This window comes from Hyaena hyaena, unplaced genomic scaffold, assembly GCF_003009895.1.
Source record: "Hyaena hyaena isolate Hyena2069 unplaced genomic scaffold, ASM300989v1 scaffold_143, whole genome shotgun sequence".
In the NCBI taxonomy this organism is placed as follows: domain Eukaryota; kingdom Metazoa; phylum Chordata; class Mammalia; order Carnivora; family Hyaenidae; genus Hyaena; species Hyaena hyaena.
Window position 1 is genome coordinate 3,301,681 of NW_024080775.1, and position 20,295 is coordinate 3,321,975.

Below are 20,295 nucleotides of genomic sequence, written 5' to 3' on the forward strand. Positions count from 1 at the left end.
TTTTTTACAAATAGTTTATTGTCAAATTAGTTTCCATATAACACCTAGTGCTCATCCCCACAAGTGCCCTCCTCCATGCCCATTTCCCCCCTCCCCCCTCCCACATCCATCAGTCCTCAGTCTGTTTCGCAGCATTCAAGAGTCTCTCATGGTTTGCCTCTCCCCCTTTCCCCCACCATTTCCCCCCTTCTTCTCCCCCATGGTCCTCAGTTAAGTTCCTCCTAATCCTCCTATACGTGCAAACATACGATATTTGTCCTTCTCTGCCTGACTTATTTCACTCAGCATAACACCCTCAAAGTCCATCCATGTTGCTACACATGGCCAGATTTCATTAATTCTCATTGCCATGTAGTATTACATGGTATAGATAAACCACTTATAGATTCTTTTAAACTTGCTTTGTTGGAACTTTTCATAAGGACTCTCTTGATTGAACTTTTAATAGTCTCTCGAGGCCAAAGGCCAAGCCAAATACCTGTCATAAGATTTGCCTGTGATACTAATAGATTTGGGTGAATTTCACTTCTGCAGATTCCCTAGATATCTTGAGGTTTCCCACACAGACCAGGAAGTCTTACTGTTTAATCACATGGTAAGGCTGCTGGGAACTCTGTAAGTGAGTTATCAGGCCAACATTTACTTTTTTTTTTTTTTTAATTAAAAAAATTTTTTTGTTTTGTTTATTGTAAAGTTGATTTCCATATAACATCCAGTGCTCATTTGAAAAAGTGCCCTCCTTCAGGCCCATCACCTCTTTCCCCTCTCCCCCGACCCCCTCAACCCTCAATTTATTCTCAGTATTTAAGAATCTCTTATGGTTTGCATCCCTCCCTCTCCATATCTATTTTTCCCCTTCACAGGCCAACATTTCTTTTTTATTTTTTCTTAAATAGTTTATTGTCAGGTTGGTTTCCATACAACACCCAATGCTCATCCCAACAAGTGCCCTCCTCCATGCCCATCATGCCCCTTCCCCTCTCTCCCACTCCATTCAACCCTCAGTTTGTTCTCATCATTCAAGAGTCTCTCTCATGGTTTGCCTCCCTCCCTCTTCCCCACTTTTTTTCCCCTTCACTCCACCATGGTCCTCCGTTAAGTTCCTCCTAATCCTCCTATACGTGGAAACAGATGGTATTTGTCCTTTTCTGCCTGACTTATTTCGCTCAGCATAACACCCTCAAGGTCCATCCATGTGGCTACACATGGCCAGATTTCATTGTTTCTCATGGCCATGTAGTATTACATTGTATAGATAAACCACATCTTCTTGCTCCATTTGTCAGTCGATGGACTTTTAGGCTCTTTCCATGTTTTGGCTATTGTTGAGAGTGCTGCTATGAACATTGGGATACATGTGCCCCTATGCATCAGCACTCCTGTATCCCTAGGGAAAATTCCTAGCAGTGCTACTGCTGAGTCATAGGGGAGTTCTATTGTTAATTTTTGAGGAATCTCCATACTGTTTTCCAGAGGGGCTGCACCACTTTATATTCCCACCAACAATGTAGGAGGGTGCCTATTTCTCCACATCCTCACCAGCATCTATAGTCTTCTGATTTGTTCATTTTAGCCACTCTGACCAGCGTGAGGTGGTATCTCAGTGTGGTTTTGATTTGTATTTCCCTGATGAGGTAGGACGCTGAGCATCGTTTCATGTGTCTGTTGGCCATGTGGATGTCCTATTTGGAGAAGAGTCTGGTCACGTCTTCTGCCCATTTCTTCACTGGATTATTTGTTTTTCAGGTGTGGAGTTTGATGAGTTCCTTATAGATATTGGATACTAGCCCTTTATCTGATATGTCATTTGCAACTAACTTTTCCCATTCCGTCAGTTGCCTATTAGTTTTATGGATTGTTTCCTTTGCTGTACAGAAGGCTTTAATCTTGATGAGGTCCCAAGAGTTCATTTTTGCTCTTGATTCCCTTGCCTTTGGGGATGTGTCAAGTAAGAAGTTGCTGCGGTAGAGGTCAAGGAGGTTTTTTCCTGCTTTCTCCTCTAGGGTTTTGATGGTTTCCTGTCTCACATTCAGGTCCTTTATCCATTTTGAGTTTATTTTTGTGTATGGTGTGAGGAAATGATCTAGTTTCATTCTTCTACATGTTGCTGTCCAGTTCTCCCAACACCATCTGTTAAAGAGGCTGTCTTTTTTCCATTGGATGCTCTTCCCCACTTTGTCAAAGATTAGTTAGCCATACATTTGTGGGCCCAATTCTGAGTTCTCTATTCTATTCCATTAGTCTATATGAAGAAACTGAATCACTTATCACTTATCGAAAACCTCCCAAGAAATAAAAACAATTAAAAGCCCTGGGCCATATGGCTTCCCTGGGGAATTCTACCAGACATTTAAATCAGAATTAATACCCATTCTTCTCAAGCTATTCTGAAAAAATAGAAATCAAAGGAAAACTTCTCGACTCATTCTACGAAGCCAGCATCACTTTGATTCCCAGGCCAGACAGAGACCCAGCAAAAAAAGAGAACTACAGGCCAATATAGATGCGATAATCCTCAACAAGATACTTACAAATCGAATCCAACAGCACATAAAAAGAATTATCCACCATGATCAAGTGGGATTTATTCCTGGGTTACAGGGCTGGTTCAATATTTGCAAATCAATGTGATACATCACATTAAAAAAAGAAAAGATAAAAACCATATGATCCTGTCAATAGATGCAGAAAAAGCATTTGACAAAATACAGCATCCCTTCTTAATAAAGACCCTTGAGAAGTCGGGATAGAAGGAACTTACCTGAACATCATTAAAGCCATCTATCAGAAGCCCTAAGCCAACATCATCCTCAATGGGGAAAAACTGAGAGCTTTCCCCCTGAAATCAGGAACACGACATGAATGCCCCACTCTTACCACTGTTGTTTAACATAGTGCTGGAAGTCCTAGCATCAGCAATCAGATAACAAAAGGAAATAAAAAGCATCAGAATTGGCAAAGAAGTCAAACTTTCACTTTTCGCAGACGACATGATACTCTACATAGAAAACCCGACAGACTCCACCAGAAGCCTACTAGAACTGATCCAAGAATTCAGCCAAGTTGCAGGGTACAAAATCAACGTACAGAAATCGGTTGCATTTTTATACACCAATAATGAAGCAACAGAAAGAGAAATCAAGAAACTGATCCCATTCACAATTGAACAAAAAACCATAAAATACCTAAGAATAAACCTAACCAAAGATATAGCAGATCTGTATGGTGAAAACTATAGAAAACTTATAAAGGAAATTGAAGAAGACACGAAGAAATGGAAAAACATTCCATGCTCATGGGTCGGAAGAATAAATATTGTTAAAATGTCACTACTACCCAAAGCAATCTACACATTCAATGAAATCCCAATCAAAATTGCACCAGCATTCTTCTCAAAACTAGAACAAACTATCCTAAAATTTGTAGGGAACCACAGAAGACCCCGAATAGCCAAAGTAATATTGAAGAAGAAAATCAAAACGGGAGGCATCACCATCCCAGGCTTTAGCCTCTACTACAAAGCTGTACTCATCAAGACAGTGTGGTATTGGCACAAAAACAGACACATAGACCAATGGAATAGAATCGAGCACTCAGAATTGGACTCACAAATGTATGGCCAACGAATCTTTGACAAAGTGGGAAAGAGTATCCAAAGGAAAAAAGACAGCCTTTTTAACAGATGGCGTTGGGAGAACTGGACAGCAACATGCAGAAGAATGAAACTAGATCATTTCCTCACACCATGCACAAAAATAAACTCAAAATGGATAAAGGACCTGAATGTGAGACAGGAAACCATCAAAACGCTAGAGGAGAAAGCAGGAAAAAACCTCCTTGACCTCTACCGCAGCAACTTCTTACTTGACACATCCCCAAAGGCAAGGGAATCAAGAGCAAAAATGAACTCTTGGGACCTCATCAAGATTAAAAGCTTCCTCACGGCAAAGGAAACAATCCATAAAACTAATGGTCAACTGACGGAATGGGAAAAGATATTTGCAAATGACATATGAGAATAAGGGCTAGTGTCCAATATCTATAAGGAACTCATCAAACTCCACACTAAAAAACAAATAATCCAGTGAAGAAATGGGTAGAAGACGTGAACAGACACTTCTCCAAAGAGGACATCCAGATGGCCAACAGACACATGAAACGATGCTCAGCATCCCTCCTCATCAGGGAAATACAAATCAAAACCACACTGAGATACCACCTCACGCTGGTCAGAGTGGCTAAAATGAACAGATCAGAAGACTCTAGATGCTGGCGAGGATATGGAGAAACGGGCACCCTCCTACACTGTTGGTGGGGATGTAAGCTGGTGCAGCCCCTCTGGAAAACAGTATGGAGGTTCCTGAAAAAATTAACAATAGAACTCCCCTATGACTCAGCAGTAGCACTGCTAGGAATTTTCCCTAGGGATACAGGAGTGCTGATGCATAGGGGCACATGTATCGCAATGTTCATAGCAGCACTCTCAACATTAGCCAAAACATGGAAAGAACCTAAATGTCCATCAACTGATGAATCAAGAAGATGTGGTATATTTATACGATGGCATATATATTTAATATTTATTATATAATATATAATAATATATTACTTATGTATAAGTATATACATATACTTATAGTATATGTAATAATATGTTATTTATTATATGTATATTTATACATGGCAATGAGAAAGAATGAAAACTGGCCATTTGTAGCAATATGGATGGAACTTGAGCGTGTTATGCTGAGTGAAATAAGTCAAGCAGAGAAGGACAAATACCATATATTTGCACATATAGGTGTATTAGGAGGAAGTTATGGATGACTAAGTGGGAGAAGAAAGGGAAAAATAGTGGGGGAGAGGGAGGAAGGCAAACCATGGGAGACTCTTGAATGTGGAGAACAAATTGAGGGTGGGAGGGTGGGGGAGAGGGGAAGGGAGGTTATGGACATGGAGGAGGGCACTTGTTGGGATGAGCACTGGGTGTTATATGTAATTCAACTTGACAAACTATTTAAGGGAAGAAAAAAAAAGAAAGGTATAGCAGTCATGAGAGAACTTTCCTTTCCTGTGTGTGTGTGTGTGTGTGTGTGTTTCTCTGGTTCTAGTATTCACCACCCTGCTCTATGGAAACCAACTTCAAGTGCATTCTAAATTTTTTTGCTAAAATTGAACCCATCTTTTCAGTGGAGGCAGTTTGTAAAGTCCAGGATCTGGTTCTTTGTGTTTCATAAATGATGTATGTCCATAGAGGAGGGGGCTGGTACAGGGTAGAACTTGGAGAAGAAATGTAATTACCGAGCTCCTGGTTAAAATTACATGGAAGCCCTGGACAGTCTGAAATTTATTAAAGTGACATGGAGGTGGGATGGACCTGGTGGATTTTGCTCCCTAGTCTTCTTAGCAGGCCTTTTCTGGAAGGTTCCCTCTCCACTCTCTCTCTTGATGCTAAAGAGACTCCTTGGCCTCTGGCTATAACCAGATGTTTGGTCCTTGGAACCTTCAAATGTGTCAGTCAGAGGCGGGGCCAGAGAGGTCAACTGTCCTTTAGATTACTTCAGTTAATGTTCTTAGGGTGTCCTCTGGACCTCAAAGGAGCTGGGAGAGCTAGTCTTCAGAGAGCCCCAGGAAAGCAAGGGGAAAAGGCAGGAACCAGTGTTAGGTCTTTATACACTTGGCTGGTTGCTTTATCTTCGGTCCCTTGAAACCTAGTTTCAAGCCTATACACAGGTCTCAAGGTCTCTATTCTCTGCCTCAGCTTCTCCTTTTGTAGGTTGTATATATATACATCTATCTATCCGTCTGTCTGTCTATCTATCTATCTATCTATCATCATTTTTCTGTGGGGTATTTTCGCTCAGAGCTGCTCAAAGGCATTACTGGTGATGCTCAGAATGTGTCTACATTGTTGACCCCACCTTAATGGACAGTCACTAGTATGTTATTTTGCTTATACTTTGCATGGTGCTTATTTAGCTCTCAATGCAGATATAGTCCCAGTCCTTACCCTCTCCTCCCACTTTTCCACGTGATCCTTAGTTAGTCTGTCCCCAGCACTTTCTACAGAGCTTGTCAGTCTCCTTTGCCTCCATTTCTCTTTCTCCTTGGCTCCCCCTCTCCCCCTGTACTAGTTGTGACAGGCTGCATTAACTCTGAAACATTTAGGACTGAGCTTCAGGTGTCTTTTGATGGCAGCGTTTTGGAGCATAGTGTAGGGGAGGCAGTTTTCATATCCATGTAGGGGTCTGTGGGATCCCCCAGTGGCACTGGGAGGGAACTTGGGGAAGTGATGGCAGAAGATTCACCCTGTCAATTTCCTGAACATGTCCACCACCAACAGCAGCTGAGAGGGGACCATGCCCAGCAGTGAGCCTAGTGAGATGGAAGAGGATCATAAAGCAAATATATGTCCTCTTTCCTAGCTTGGCTCCCTCTTCCTGCTCCATACTTGCCTCTTTCTGTCTTTTTGTCTTGCCCCCTCCCCCCTCCTCCCTGCAGCCCTGACTTCTTCCTTCCTACTTTGCCTCCTTCACCTTCACTCTCTGTCAGGCAGATCTGTCCGTCTGTGGGCCTGTCTTTCAGTCTGCAAATACTTTGTGGTCTGAGGTTTTCCAAGAATGAGTCTGGTCTCAGCTCTTCCTTCTGGCTGTCTCCCTTTCTTCTTCCCTCCCTCAATCTCTGAGGGTCTCTCTTCCCATCACATCCTTGTGAGTTTCACCCTGTGTATCTTTTAATTTCTCCTCACACATCTCCTCCCATCTGTCTCCTTTCATTGCCTCCCCATCTCTGTTCCCTCTCTTGTCCTCCATTCTATCATTCGTCCTTGTTTTTCTTATCTCTGTCTCTTCCAGCCTCTTCCCCTGTCTCTGGCTCACACCCCTGCCTCCTCACCTCTTCCCTCCTCCCACCCCTCACATTTCATATATTTCATGTGAAGTCACTTGTATGGGCTCCTCCTTCCAAGTCCCCACATTGTGTCCCCTTCTCCAGAAGAGACTTATGACGCCAAATCTGTATCCTCTCCATCAGATCTTTTCCTTTCTTCTTCTTCTTCTTCTTCTTCTTCTTCTTCTTCTTCTTCTTCTTCTTCTTCTTCTTCTTCTAACTTAAAATATTGTAATGGGTCTGCACAAAGGAGGGAGTGTAGGTGGAGAACATGAAGGACATAGGGCACAGGAACACAATGACATGGGAGGGCCACAGCTTCTGTCCTGGGCAAGAGGGATGAAAAGAAAAAGCCAGAGCTGGAGCTGATGTGGAAAAGGGATGGGGACACGGTGGCTGTATCCCCTCACTTCCAGGAAGTACCAACGGTCTCTGGATCCCCCTGTTTACCCTGCACCTTTCTGTTGCATCTCTCATCCTATATCTGGCCCTAGTGGCTCCTTCTTTTGCTCCCTTTGACTTGTTTTACCCTGATAGTTATTCTAGGAGAATGATGTTTAGGGCCAACCCCAAACAACACACCTTATGAACTTACTACAGTTGCCTTCCCTGCTTCTGCCCTTTCTCCATTCTCACACTTACTGGTGTCTGGGACAGAATCTCTGATTCCCCTCCCTCTGCTCCTCCCACACCTTAAAAAAAAGAAAAGCAGTAACTCCCCAGGAAGAGGCAACAGACAGTAGTGGGGGTGCAAGGGGAAGAGCAGGTACCATCAAGGGGAGGCTCACACATCCCACTGGTAGGGTGAGGCCAGGGGAGGGTAGAGGGAGAAGAGTGGGTGAGGACACTGGTCACTCCTGTCCTCTCCCATCCCTGCCCACTGTCCAGGGGGCTTTAACACAAGTGAGGGGACAGGTGTGTGTGGGGTCAGGTATGATAAGGAGATGAGAGGAGCAGGAGAAACAATTTGTGAAGACCTAGCAAATTCCCTTAAGAAGGGTTTCCTCCTTTCCTTCTGGAGGCTGCTAGGTGGGTGAGGGAGGCAGAGAGGAGGTGGTGGGAAGAGAGAGGGGAAGAGGAAAGTGTTCCAAGAGACTTTCCTCCATTTTACAGTCTCCCTGTGACCAAGGTGGAGTTCACAGGGCTGGTAGGAAGTGCCTGAGAGGTCACAGCGTCCCCTTAGTCACTAGAAAGGAGTTCAAAGCTGGATGGGAGAGTGGTTGGCAGGGAAGGCACTGTCAGGTCCACTGCCATCCTCACTGCTGCCCTAGGACAGATCTCACCCATGCCGTGGTTGCAGAGCTCATAGACATGGTGTGGGTTCTGGTAGTGCACCTTCATGTGGTTAGAAATACAAGCTGAGCTTGGCATCTTGCCACACACATGACATGGCACCTTCTCCTCCCATCGCACTGTGTACGCCCCCAGTGGATCCTTCTTGGTAAAAGCTGCCTCACAGGGTCACGTTTGAAGAGCCATCGGATGATCGCATGACTTCTGAGGTGATCCTGGGGAGAAGCTCTCCCATAGTGGGAGTAGTTGTAGCACTCATGCTCTGCACAGTCTTGTCCTATATGCACATGTGCGAGCCCCCTGGGTCCTTGCCCTTGCAGTGCTTCACACACACCAAGCATGGACTTCTTGGACCCATCACTTATGCTTTCAGCCCTCGGTCTTTAAGTAGGCCCCACTTTGTCCTTCTCTGAGCAAGTCTTGGTTTTGCTTGAAGGTTAACATTCTCAGAAATGTCCTTTGGTCACTGTTTCAGGGTCTTGGAAGCCCTAAGTTTTGAATGTGTAAGGTAGGAAGCTCTCTATGTAGGAACTGTATCTTCCTCTTTACTTCCTTCAACAACAGCTCAAAGCAAATTCAGTTAGAATATGCTATGAATGCTGAGTGACTGTCTCAGGAACTCCCTTGAGATGAAGCTTAAGCAAGTTTCCTTTTAGTTTTAATTCTGGAGTAAAGTGAAAGGTGAGTGATGGAGTGGGAATGTGTGGTCCTGATAGAGGAACCTAGTAGGAAATTCTGAGGTATCTGTGGTGGTGCTTTGCTTCTATTCTTGTTTACAGAACTGCTGAATGGGCTCCTTAGCTGAATCTAGGCCTGGACTCCAAATCACCACAGGCTGGTTCCATGTGGCTCCCCACACTCTTTCTGCCAACCAGGACCTCCTCCATACCCTGAAAAGCTTGTTTACTTCTAAATACAGATCTTGGGTCAAAAAAGTGTCCAACAAAGTCCTATTTAAGCCCTCAGTCCACCTCCTCACCCATGCTGGGTACCACTAGTCTTCCATTGCCCATTTCTAGCTTTCCTCCAGGATTCTGTCTAATCCACCCTATTCACAGTTCCCCAGCCTTCTCATGAGCCCTCCTCCCAGGCACTCCAGCCCTCTGATGGCCCCGCCTCCTGATGATTCTGCTTTCCTGGATGCCTAGCCTCCCCATTGCCCAGCTCCCTGAGAACTCCATCTAAGCTCCACCCCAAGTCCTGACTCTGCTAGTCTAAGTCCCTTCCCTCCTTCCCTCTCCCTTGGTTTGACTTGCACTTTCTTCTCAGGTCTTTCTCCTCTGATACAGAAACAGCCCATGGGTAAGTGATTTCTCATGTTTGTAGAGTTGACATGAAAAATGAGACAGAGCCAGAGAGGAAAAAGGCTGAGCAGGAAGTGCAGCTGATTGTGGAAGTCCTGTGGGGTTTGAGTAGAGGTTATTTTATGGCACCAGAGCTAGACAGTGGACTGGGGGAGGGGGTTTCAGACCAGAGGCCTTGTGAGTTTGGGAAGGGCAGGTAGGCTTGCTGGGGTAGAGTTATTTGTAGGAGGCCTACACTCTTTTCTCCTCCAGACCAGAAAGATTCTCAGCTCTGCTGAGGAAAATATGAGTTAGGGGAGGTTATTCCTGAGTGCATCTCCTCCAGAGTCCTTCCCACCTCTTTGCACTGCCCTTCTTCCTGGCCTTTCCTTTCTGACCTGGTGCAGAACTTCCTTTCTTCATCTTTGTCTTTCCCACAGGGCCCAGCACATAGTATGCTTAGACATGTTCCTTGAATGAATGAAGATTCTTCCACCTGCCTCTGCTGCCTCCTTCATGTTTAGTTACACCTTCTCATGAAGATTCTGAGAGTTTCTGTGTCCTATCTTCTTAGGGAAAACATTGCTATGGGCTTTGTAGAATAGCAGGTCTAGTTTGATGAGGTGGTCAACCATCACCAGAGAGGATGTGAAGATTTTCTTCCTCCATGTTCAAGGAGCTAGATATCTATTTTTACAGCTGAAGATACCTCCCTGCCTTTCTTATCTAATTAAAAAAATGTTGTTTGGTGGGGGTTGATTATAGGCTAGGTCAGGCTGTAGGAGACAAGATTACCAAGTTCCCCTGGGGTGTGGCTGCTTAGTAGTCTTTAAAACACTATTGGAAGACTTCTCTGTGGTCCCGAATATATTATAAAGGAGAAATGCTAAATAAACTTTGAAACTTGATGGCTTTGCTCTTTCTCTTGGAATCTATCAATTTCAGAATAGGAATATTTTATTGATTGATAAAGTCTTGGAGGAGAAGCCTGAAATAAGTCTGGCATCCTGGTTTTCCAAAAGGAAAAGCTCTTTAACATTAAAGGCCTTGGAAGTCTTAAACTATTCTCCACCCTCCACCTCCACTCTCCCCACTGCCATAAGCCCAAATAACACTTACCCATGCATAAAACCTGTTTTATTGATTATATGTGGCAATGTTGATTTCTTGGCTGTCTTTCTTGTTCCCTCTAGCAGTTCTTGGGCAACTTCTCTTCATCACCAATTGATAGGTGTTATGTTCTTCTAGAAGGCAGATTCTGCATTTTAACCTTAATTTAAGCAAAATCATGTGAAAGGCCAATTTCCTTCACGTGTATATACTAAGTTGACAAATATGATTTTTGGATTATATTTTTGTTGTATCTTCATTCTTTTTTTTTCTTGTATTATCTCAGAAATCACAAAGTAGAGTGAGATTAGAAGGAACTGGGGAAGAGGAATAAACAGTGCCCCTTAAAAAGTGGTGTAGACTATGTTACCTGAGCTGGTGTAAGGAGGATGAGTCTTGAGGGAGAAGCCATAATGGATCTATATTTGATTAGGAACTCAGGACTTTGAAGTATGATATAAGTTCCATATGACTCAGATGATCCAGTGTATTCCTTACAACAAAGCAAAGCAAAACAAGTTACCTTTCCAAGGGAGATGATGGTGGTGTGGAGTAGCTACTTAGACCATGAGAGGAACCAAGTGCAATGTGTTGAGAGAGGACAGAGAGAAAGAGGCAGGTACTTACATGAATGACAGGACACATTTGGAGATATGAAGTAAAGTGACTGGAGAGAGTCAGCCTTTCCAAAGCCACCTTGTATGCAGTGTATTACTGAGGGTATATATTGAGAGGAGGTACATGGATGAAGGAGCCATAGCCTCTGACCACTCACAACTGCTAGTCTGAAAGTGGAGATAGGATGTATTGTTGGGTGGGACCACTGGATGGATATTCAGAATCAGATCCGTACAAAGAAATGAAGGATTGGGGGTGGGAGGATGATGCTTAGCATGACTTCTTAGAAAAAATGATCATGGATCAGTGCTTCTTGTAGACAAAGGCCATCCTACATTGCAGGTTTTTATGTGCTTGTGTTTTGGTTTTTGGAAATTATGGTGGACAAGAGATGGATTTCCTTCTATTGCTTTTTCCTTAGAATTTTCATTAGGTGTTCTGTGTTGACAGGATTTGGAGCTGGGAAGAAAGAGTAGTCAATTGTAAGAGAAGCAGAGAAAAAATTGATTTTCACCATTGACATTAATGCATCACATCACTTTCTATCCCTTAATTGCACTCCCTTCCTGGATTTTCCCAGATCTCTTTTTGATTCCTGTTTTGAATATCTAATTCTGATTCTTCCTGGTAGCCCATCTAGTTTCTGAAGAGCTCTAGAAGCAGAAGTTTGGGCTTTTCTGATTTGTCAGGTTGACCATCATGTTTGGTATGATAGAAATATTAAGAATTTCCAAAACTAGATTCTGACTGAAACTAAACCTGTAAATGTGTCAAATCACGAATGAGGAAAGTTGCACTTAACTCTATCTTCTCTGCAGTTATCCCAGAAGGACTAAGGAATGGCGCCTTGTTCACAACATCCCAGAATAATACTAGATAATATGAGTCCATATAGCCTCTAGAGAAGCCCTGGCTATTTGATTGTTTACTCATCAATGGTCCAATGATACTAGTGTGATGTCTGCATGTAGCAGGGACTCCATAGATGTGAGAAGGAAGCAAAAATGTTCTACATTTAGATAGATTTTTGCCTGTAATTGAGCGGATGAATTTGGTTTATTGACAGTTGGTCTGCAGCGTGTTGATTTGCATCAGGATAGGTTTTCACTGAACTGGAATTCAGCCTCTGTCAGACTGGGATGGGATTTGAGAGGTATAGTGCTTGGGTAGTAGGGCAAGTGGGTGAGTTGGAGAAAGTGGCTGTGTTTCCTCTTGGTCTAACGAGTAGACAGTTTGTGGGTTGCCGTGCCTTCAAGTTCAAGTCATGGTTGCACCTAGTAATATATCCTTGCAGAATTAGCCTCGTTGAAAGAACATGAAGCAGTTTCTATCCTATGGAGTTTTAATTTAGAAAGCTTCTTCCCAGTAACATGCAAACAGAATACAGCACAAAGTAAGGTACAAGTTAGGAGGATGCCTTTTAAGTGATCCATTTGGTGAGATTTTTCTCAGAAGACTCCTAGGAGATAAGTTTGGATATTAATTTTTCTTAGTATAAGCTCAATTTGTTTACTTAACCTGTCCTTTCACCCTTTGAGGGAATCTATCTGACCTTTCTTCTCTTTCCCCAGGGGGAGTAGTTATTCCTTTATTACTACTGCAATAGTTTCTCTCTTTTCCTTTTCAGCAGAGACCAAGAGTGAGAGTTATTATTATTGTTGTTGTTGTTGTTACATCTTACTATAGAAATCCATATTAATATCTAGCTCCAAGACTGAGAGTTATTATTATTATCATTATTACTACTACATCTTACTATCTAATTCCATATTAATATCTGTTGCAAATATTTAAACAGATCTATCTAGTTGTGCAAACCGGATTTACTGGTTCCAGGTATGGTGGAGTTTGTTCTGTATTTTTGGTGGGGAGGCATGGAAGGAGGGTCTAAAAGAGGCTCTATTTATTGGATCATGGTTCAAGCTGAGTATGTAGCTTGAGCTAACATTCCTGGGAAACAGTTATACATAATACCAAGATGGGGTAATTCTTCTGTATTCCATGCCACCTTCTCAGGCTAATACATGGTACACAGACAATAGTCACTAGTCTTATCAACAATGGAAAATGAGATCTTTAGTACTTTTAGTTTCCGTCAACTATGTAGCCATCTGGGATCTTGACATGCCTTTGTCTTAGTATTCATTTATGATTTAGGAATGCACTTACTCATTTATACTTTATATATCTTTTACTTTTTTTGGCAGGTGTGGAAGCGTTCATGAAATGCCCTTAATTGAAAATTCCCAGAAAGGGAAATTCTATATTTGCCACCATTGTCTTGCACTGTGTATAACTGAGTGCATGATGATTTGTGGGTAATGGTGGTGGTGCTGATTATTAGGGAAAGATACATGTTGCTTTTGCTTGAGGGTTTTTTCCCCCACAGATAATCACTGTGGTACCTGAATTTTCTAATTTGGAATTGCCTTTGTATTCATTTACATTTAATTGAAACCTGATTTTTAATAGGTTGAATCCAGTCTTTCTCACTTGGACTACAATTTTGTGGTTTGTACCTGAGGGACCATCCAAATTCTCACTTTAGACCCAACCCCAAGTACACAGAACCCATATGTGTAGTTATTTATAGATAGTACAGGAAAAATGGTAGCAAATAAGAAAATTGTTTTTCTGGGAGCTTAAAATATAAAGGCCTTTGATGGACACTTCCCTATCCACCTGAAACGAGTGAAATTCTATTCTACACCCCATTCAATCAACTGATTTACTGCTTTCTCTATAAGCTCCTCCCCTGCTCTTCCCCTCTCACTCATTCTTCCCTGGTCTCACAGGCCTCCTTATTATTTCTCAAAAATAACCAAGTACCACTTCACAACTCTTAGGATGGCTGATGTTAAAAAACAAAAGATAACAAGTGTTAGCAAGGATGTGGAAAAATTGGGACACTTGTCCATTGCTGGTGGGAATGTAAAACAGTGCAACCACAACAGAAAACAGTACAGCATTTTCTCAAAATATTACATATACAATTACTATATGATCCATCAATCTCACTTCCAGGTATATGTCATAGAGAATTGAAAAGAGGGACTCAAAAAGACATTTGTACCCTCGTATTAATAATAGGATTATGCACAACAGCTAAAAAGTGAAGCAACTCACATGCCCATCAGTGGATACACAAGATATGGAATATACACACAATGGAATATTATTCAGCCTTCACGCGGAAGGACATTCTGACATATACTCCAACATGGATGAACCTTGAAGACATTATGCTAAGTGAGAAAGGAGATCACCAGAGGACAATATTGTGTGATTCCACTTATATGAAGTACCTACAGTAATCAAATTCAGAGAGAGAGAAAGCAGAATGGTGTTTGCCAGGGGCTGTGGGGAGGGAAGAATGAGGAGTTACTGTTTAATGGGTGCAGAGTGTCAGCTGAGGAAGATGAACAAGTTCTGGAGATGATGGTGGTGATGGTTGCCAACAGTGTGCACGTGAGGCTGTCCTGAATCACCCATCTTATAACCACAACACCCATTAAAGAACATTCTAACCTTTTCTTGGTTTCATTTTCTCTGCAGCTCTGATTGCAATACCAACACAACATATATTACTAATGTGTTTATTGTTTGCTTCCTACTGCAGGAGTATAAGCAATGTGGGTGGAGGGATTTTGTGTTTTTTCTCCTTTATCCACAGTATTGAAAACATGAAGACCTGTATATTTGTTGAGTGAATAAATGAAGGACCATGATTAGACATAGACTTCTAGAAAAGGCACAAACAGAAAGAGAAAATGGGACAATTCCATCTTCCATTTGACTTTGTTCACTAATTTCTTCTACGCTTGGGTATGAGACTCAGCTCCAGTGTTCATGGTGGCTTTTGTTTTGTTTATTGAAAGATCAGAGACTGAAATACATGGAGGATGAAAGACAGAAGGGGAGAGACAAGGGTATTATGGAATTGATGCAAGCTGGCTTCTCGCTCGATGGCACCTCTCTGCCTTTCTTTCAGCACCTCCTTTGTACCAAGGACCTCCTTTGGGAGAGACTGTTAATTAAACTGAGATTCACAGACCCAGGGCCTTCATTAGGAAATTATTTCAGGAAACGAGCTTGAAATAGATGATGGTGCATGTTCTAGTCTGTTTAGACCTCTGTTTGGCCCTTTTTCTCTTTATAAATAAATAAGTAAATAAGTAAATAAATAAGGAAGAAAGCAAGCGAGCAAAAAACCCAAAACAAAGTAAGAAACTTTTCCTCTAGGAATCTCAAGGTATATTAGCCAATAAATTATATATGTATTCATTTTCTCTGTCCTACATGCCTCTTATGGTTGCTTTGTAGAATTATGAGCAGATCCTTGTCCTGGATAGTGAGGTTTGGAGGTGGGAGTGTGGGATTGAGAAAAAGGAGGTATATGGATCCTGACCCTGTCCTCTAGAAGTTTAAAGGAATTTAAGTGACATGCCCAGGGCACCAGCAGACAGAAAGGGAAAATTAGTATCAGTTGAGCATCAGAATGGGCTATAAGTGCAGGCAGGCAGGGGAGGATCAGGAGATGTGGACCAGTCAGGATGGCTTAGAAAAGGCTTCTGAGATGTGGGTGGGAAGGCTGTAGAATAGGGTTGAGAAGAGCTAGAGTATTAAGACTGGACAGAAAGGAGGGAGGAGGGCATCCCTGGTAGAGCAGGCACTTATCAGGCCAGGGGCTTATCCCAGGAATGGTAACTTAGGATGTGAGAAGCTGAGTTAGTAAAAAGGTGATGGGACTGAGGGTAAGAGGAGAATTAGGGTAGGTGCTCTGACAACTGGGTCAGAGAGTCTGAACCGAATATAAACTATTTGAATAACCATATATTATTGCACAGGAAGAGACATTTCTGAACATGGTGTTTGCGGACGATGTTTCTCTGTGTTGTTATAGGTTGGATTTATGGCAGGCTCTCTGAGGATTCCCAATCACAAGTTTGCTTATCTCTTCTATAAGTTTGTTTATTCATTTTTGTTCTGCCTGCCTCTTTTGGAGCCATAAAAGGTGATTATTTATTCCCAGATATTTCGTTCTTGAGTTGTTTCTACAGTATCTTCATATTTTGTCTGTAGCCCACTGTCGCTCATCCTCAGTAAAAGTGGGAAGAGCACAAGGACCACCCCGTACAACACAGTTGAGGCAAACAGAAATTATCAAAAGCATTACCCATCTCTGACCCTGCCATTCAGATGGTCCTCCTCTGGGACTCCTGCTCAGGATCCATAGATGGACTTCAGAAGCGTGTATGATATTTTTTATTTTGAGGTGACCAACCTCAGAAGGGTGTGTGATTCAAACAATGTTAGGAACCACTGTTATGTCTTTGTTGGGAGGTAGGTGGCTGGAAATGGTTCCCCAGAGGGAATAATGTGGCACAAGCATCCTTAATGTCCAGTAAGGAGCCTCCAGAGACAGTTGAAGGAGCTGAAGGAGAAAGAGGAATTGGGAAAATGGAAATGGGTTCAGAGGGAACTGGTAGTAGGGGTGCCCCATCTTCTCTTATTCTCCACCCTCTAACAGGTATTCCTTCTCTGTATTCTCCATGTCCTGACAATTGCAGGATTGCTGTTCCCCTTCAGTTTAAATCTGTTAAGTGCCTACCATTTATCAGGCTCTGAACTAGGTCCTCTCACAACAGCATCTCATGCAATCCCTTTGTTGAACCTGAAGTGCAGAGTGGAGTCAACACCTCCCTCAGTCATGGACTGTTACCACCATTGCTTCCTGTAAGGCCCCTTTTCAGTTCATTTTGTTTTCACCTTTCATCCTGATCTCTATTCTCATTGCCCTTCCTTACTGGAGGCACTTGCTTTAGGGTATTTAACAAATGCTCCTCCAATCCATGCTCTGTTTGTTTGTTTATTTATTTATTTATTTATTTATTTATTTTAATGTTTTATTTATTTCTGAGAGAGAGAGAGAGAGCAAGCGAGCGAGTAGGGGAAGGTCAGAGAGAGAGGGAGACACAGAATCGGAAGCAGGCTCCAGGCTCTGAGCTAGCTGTCAGCATAGAGCCCAACGTGGGGCTCGAACCCATGAACTGTGAGATCATGACCTGAGCTGAAGTGGGACGCTTAACTAACTGAGCCACCCAGGCGCCCCGCTGTATGTTTATTTAGATACATTCACCCACTCAACAAATTCACAGTTGTAGGTGTGGGAATACAGCCAGGAGCAAAACAATAAAAAAGTCCTACTTTCATCGAACTTACATCTTTTGGTGTAAACCAAATCATAAACAAGTAAAACATATAGTACCTTAAAAAGTGATAAGTGCTATGAAAACAAAACAAAACAAAAAGGCAGGGAGACCAGGTATGTTGTGGGTGGTTAGGAGCAGATTGCAGTTCCATGTGAAGTGAATAAGGAAGTCCTTGATACAAATGTGCTATTTCACCAAATGTAGTAAAGGGAGTAACTGTGTGGGTATGTGGGCTAGAAGTGGTGCAGTTATAAGGAACAGCAAGTACAAAGGGCCTGAAGTAGGGTCTTGCCTGGTATGTGAGGAGGTCAGTGGCTAGAGAAAAATGAGTGGGAAGAGAGAGAAACAGAAGGCTGAGAGGTATCTGGGTCAGAGACAAACACTGTAAGACTTTGTAGGCCATTGGAAATGTAGACTTTGGCTTCTACTCAGTGGAGGGTTTTCAGCACAGGAATGACATGACATTTTTAATACATATATGTGTATCCTGGACAAATGTACAGCTATTTTTGGCTACTTTATAAATGTATATAAATGGAACTGTGCTATACATCCTGCTTCTACTTTTGCTGCCTAACATTATTTCTGAGATCTACCCATGTTGTTATCTATAAATCTACTGTATTTGTGAGTGCTATGTATATTTCATTGTACACATATGGCACATTTTACTTCTATGTCCCTTTAGTGACATATGCTGGCATAGCTTCCAACCCCCTGCTCCCTGTGAAGAACATGCCCATATGGGCTTCCTTATGGACTGAAGATAGAGTTTCCTTTGGTGTTTACCTTGTAGAGGGATAGAGGGGTGAGAGGGTGTGTACATTATTTAAAAAAAATTTTTGTTTAAAATAAAATATTTATTTTTGAGGGAGAGAGAGATAGAGCATGAGCAGGGAAGGGGAAGAGAGAGAGGGAGACACAGAACCTGAAGCAGGCTCCAGGCTCTGAGCTGTTGGCACAGAGCCTGACATGGGGCTCAAACTCACAAACTGAGCTGAAGTTGGATGCTTAACTGACTGAGCCCCTCAGGTGCTCTAGATGTGTGCATTCTTAATTCCACTAAGACTGTGCTTTAGGATGGTGGCCACAGTTATACTCCCACCAGCAGTACCTGATAGTATGTATCTTCTCACCAAATTGTCATGTTGATCCAGTAAGGGAAGTTAAGTAAGGTTCCTTGTGGATAAGGAAACTGAGGCTTAAAGAGATTATATAGTGAGGCAGAAGAGCCAGGGCTCACATCCAAAATTTATGACATAGTGTTCATTGCTCTTACCTCTATAGTACCTGTCACTGCTTCTTCTAGGAATAAGATGAGGCATCCATAGGCAAAATATTATTATTATTATTATTATATTTGACGTTTACATTTTTAGTTTATTATTTCTTTTTTTCTTTTCTTTTCTTTTTTTTTTTTTTTTACAAGTAGTTTATTGTCAAGTTGGTTTCCATATAACACCCAGTGCTCATCCCCACAAGTGCCCTCCTCCATGCCATTTTTTGATGTCTGGTCTAACTCAGTAAGCCTAGGATTTCCAAGTGTTTACACCACATCCCAAATGTGTCTATCTAGGGTACTTAGCTTTTCAAGGCAAAATATATGGAATAAAACTGTTTTAATTTTCTCATGAGGGCTAGTTAACAGGCCTGAATTGTAGTAGAGGATTTTGAGGCTAGACATTTGGAAAGACTAATTGTTTTTCAAAGTTGAGGATTTGGATCATATTTCAATATTAAATTTTAGGTAGATTATATTAAGTACATATTGTTTGCTACACACTGAGCTAACTACTTTATAAGTATCATTTAACTTACTGCTCACAACAGCTCTATGAGGTTTTACTTTTACTCTCATTTGACTGTTGTGGAAACTAAAGCTCCAAGAGGTAAACTAATTTGTCCAGAGTCACCCAATATGAGGTTGAGTTGTGATCTGAACATGAACTACCTAGCTGCAGAGCATTACTCCTAACTACTAAACTGTGCTGCCTTCCTGTAAAGGCAGCTATTAGGATCTCTTCTCTTTGAAATTAAAGATACTTTCTTGTCATTTGGGGTGGATTAGAGCAGTCACAAGAAGTATAGGGCTATTGAACAAGAATCTCCAGAATGAGAGGATCTGGAGTTAGAAAATGTCCCCAGGTGTCTTTATTATCTCTCCCTCTGTCCCTCAAAGTGAAAATCTCTGCCTTAGGACATGCTACCCAGATTATAGAGCCTGGGCATGATGCCTAAAAAAAATTAGAGCTTCTTTAACCGGGTGTGGGTGGCTGGTTGCCTGTAACCCAAGTCAGCCTGATATTTAAAACAAGTGTCCTCAAAGACAAACATTCTTTTTTAAAAAATTAAGTCTATTTATTTATTTATTTATTTGAGAGAGAGAGAGAGAGAGAGAGAGAGAGAGAGAGAGAGAATGCAAACAAGTGGAGGAGAGGCAGAGAAAGAGGGGGAGAGAGAGAATCACAAGCGGGCTTCATGTGGTTAGTGTGCAGTCCGAGGTGGGGCTTGGACTCCAGAACCACAAGATCAAGAGTCAGACACTCAACAGACTGAGCCACCCAGGTGCTTTGCAAACAAAGCTTTATCACCTTGTGTGTTTCATACCATCCATGAATGATGTGTGGTCATGGTTTCATCAGTTAGTTTTCCCTTCACTCTTTTTATTTGGCATTCTTTCTACAAGGAAGCTGATTCCATTTATATCTTAACCTGAGCCAGGAGTATAAAGATTGTTTGGTTAAAACGTATGTATCTTGAAGTCAAGTAGTTAGGAATTCTGGATTATGTGCTCTTTTGGGTTTCTCTTCTCAGTTTGTAGATTTGTTTAACAAATATTTATTGAGCACCTAAGCCACAGTCTCATAGAGGACATACACAGACAGCTGACC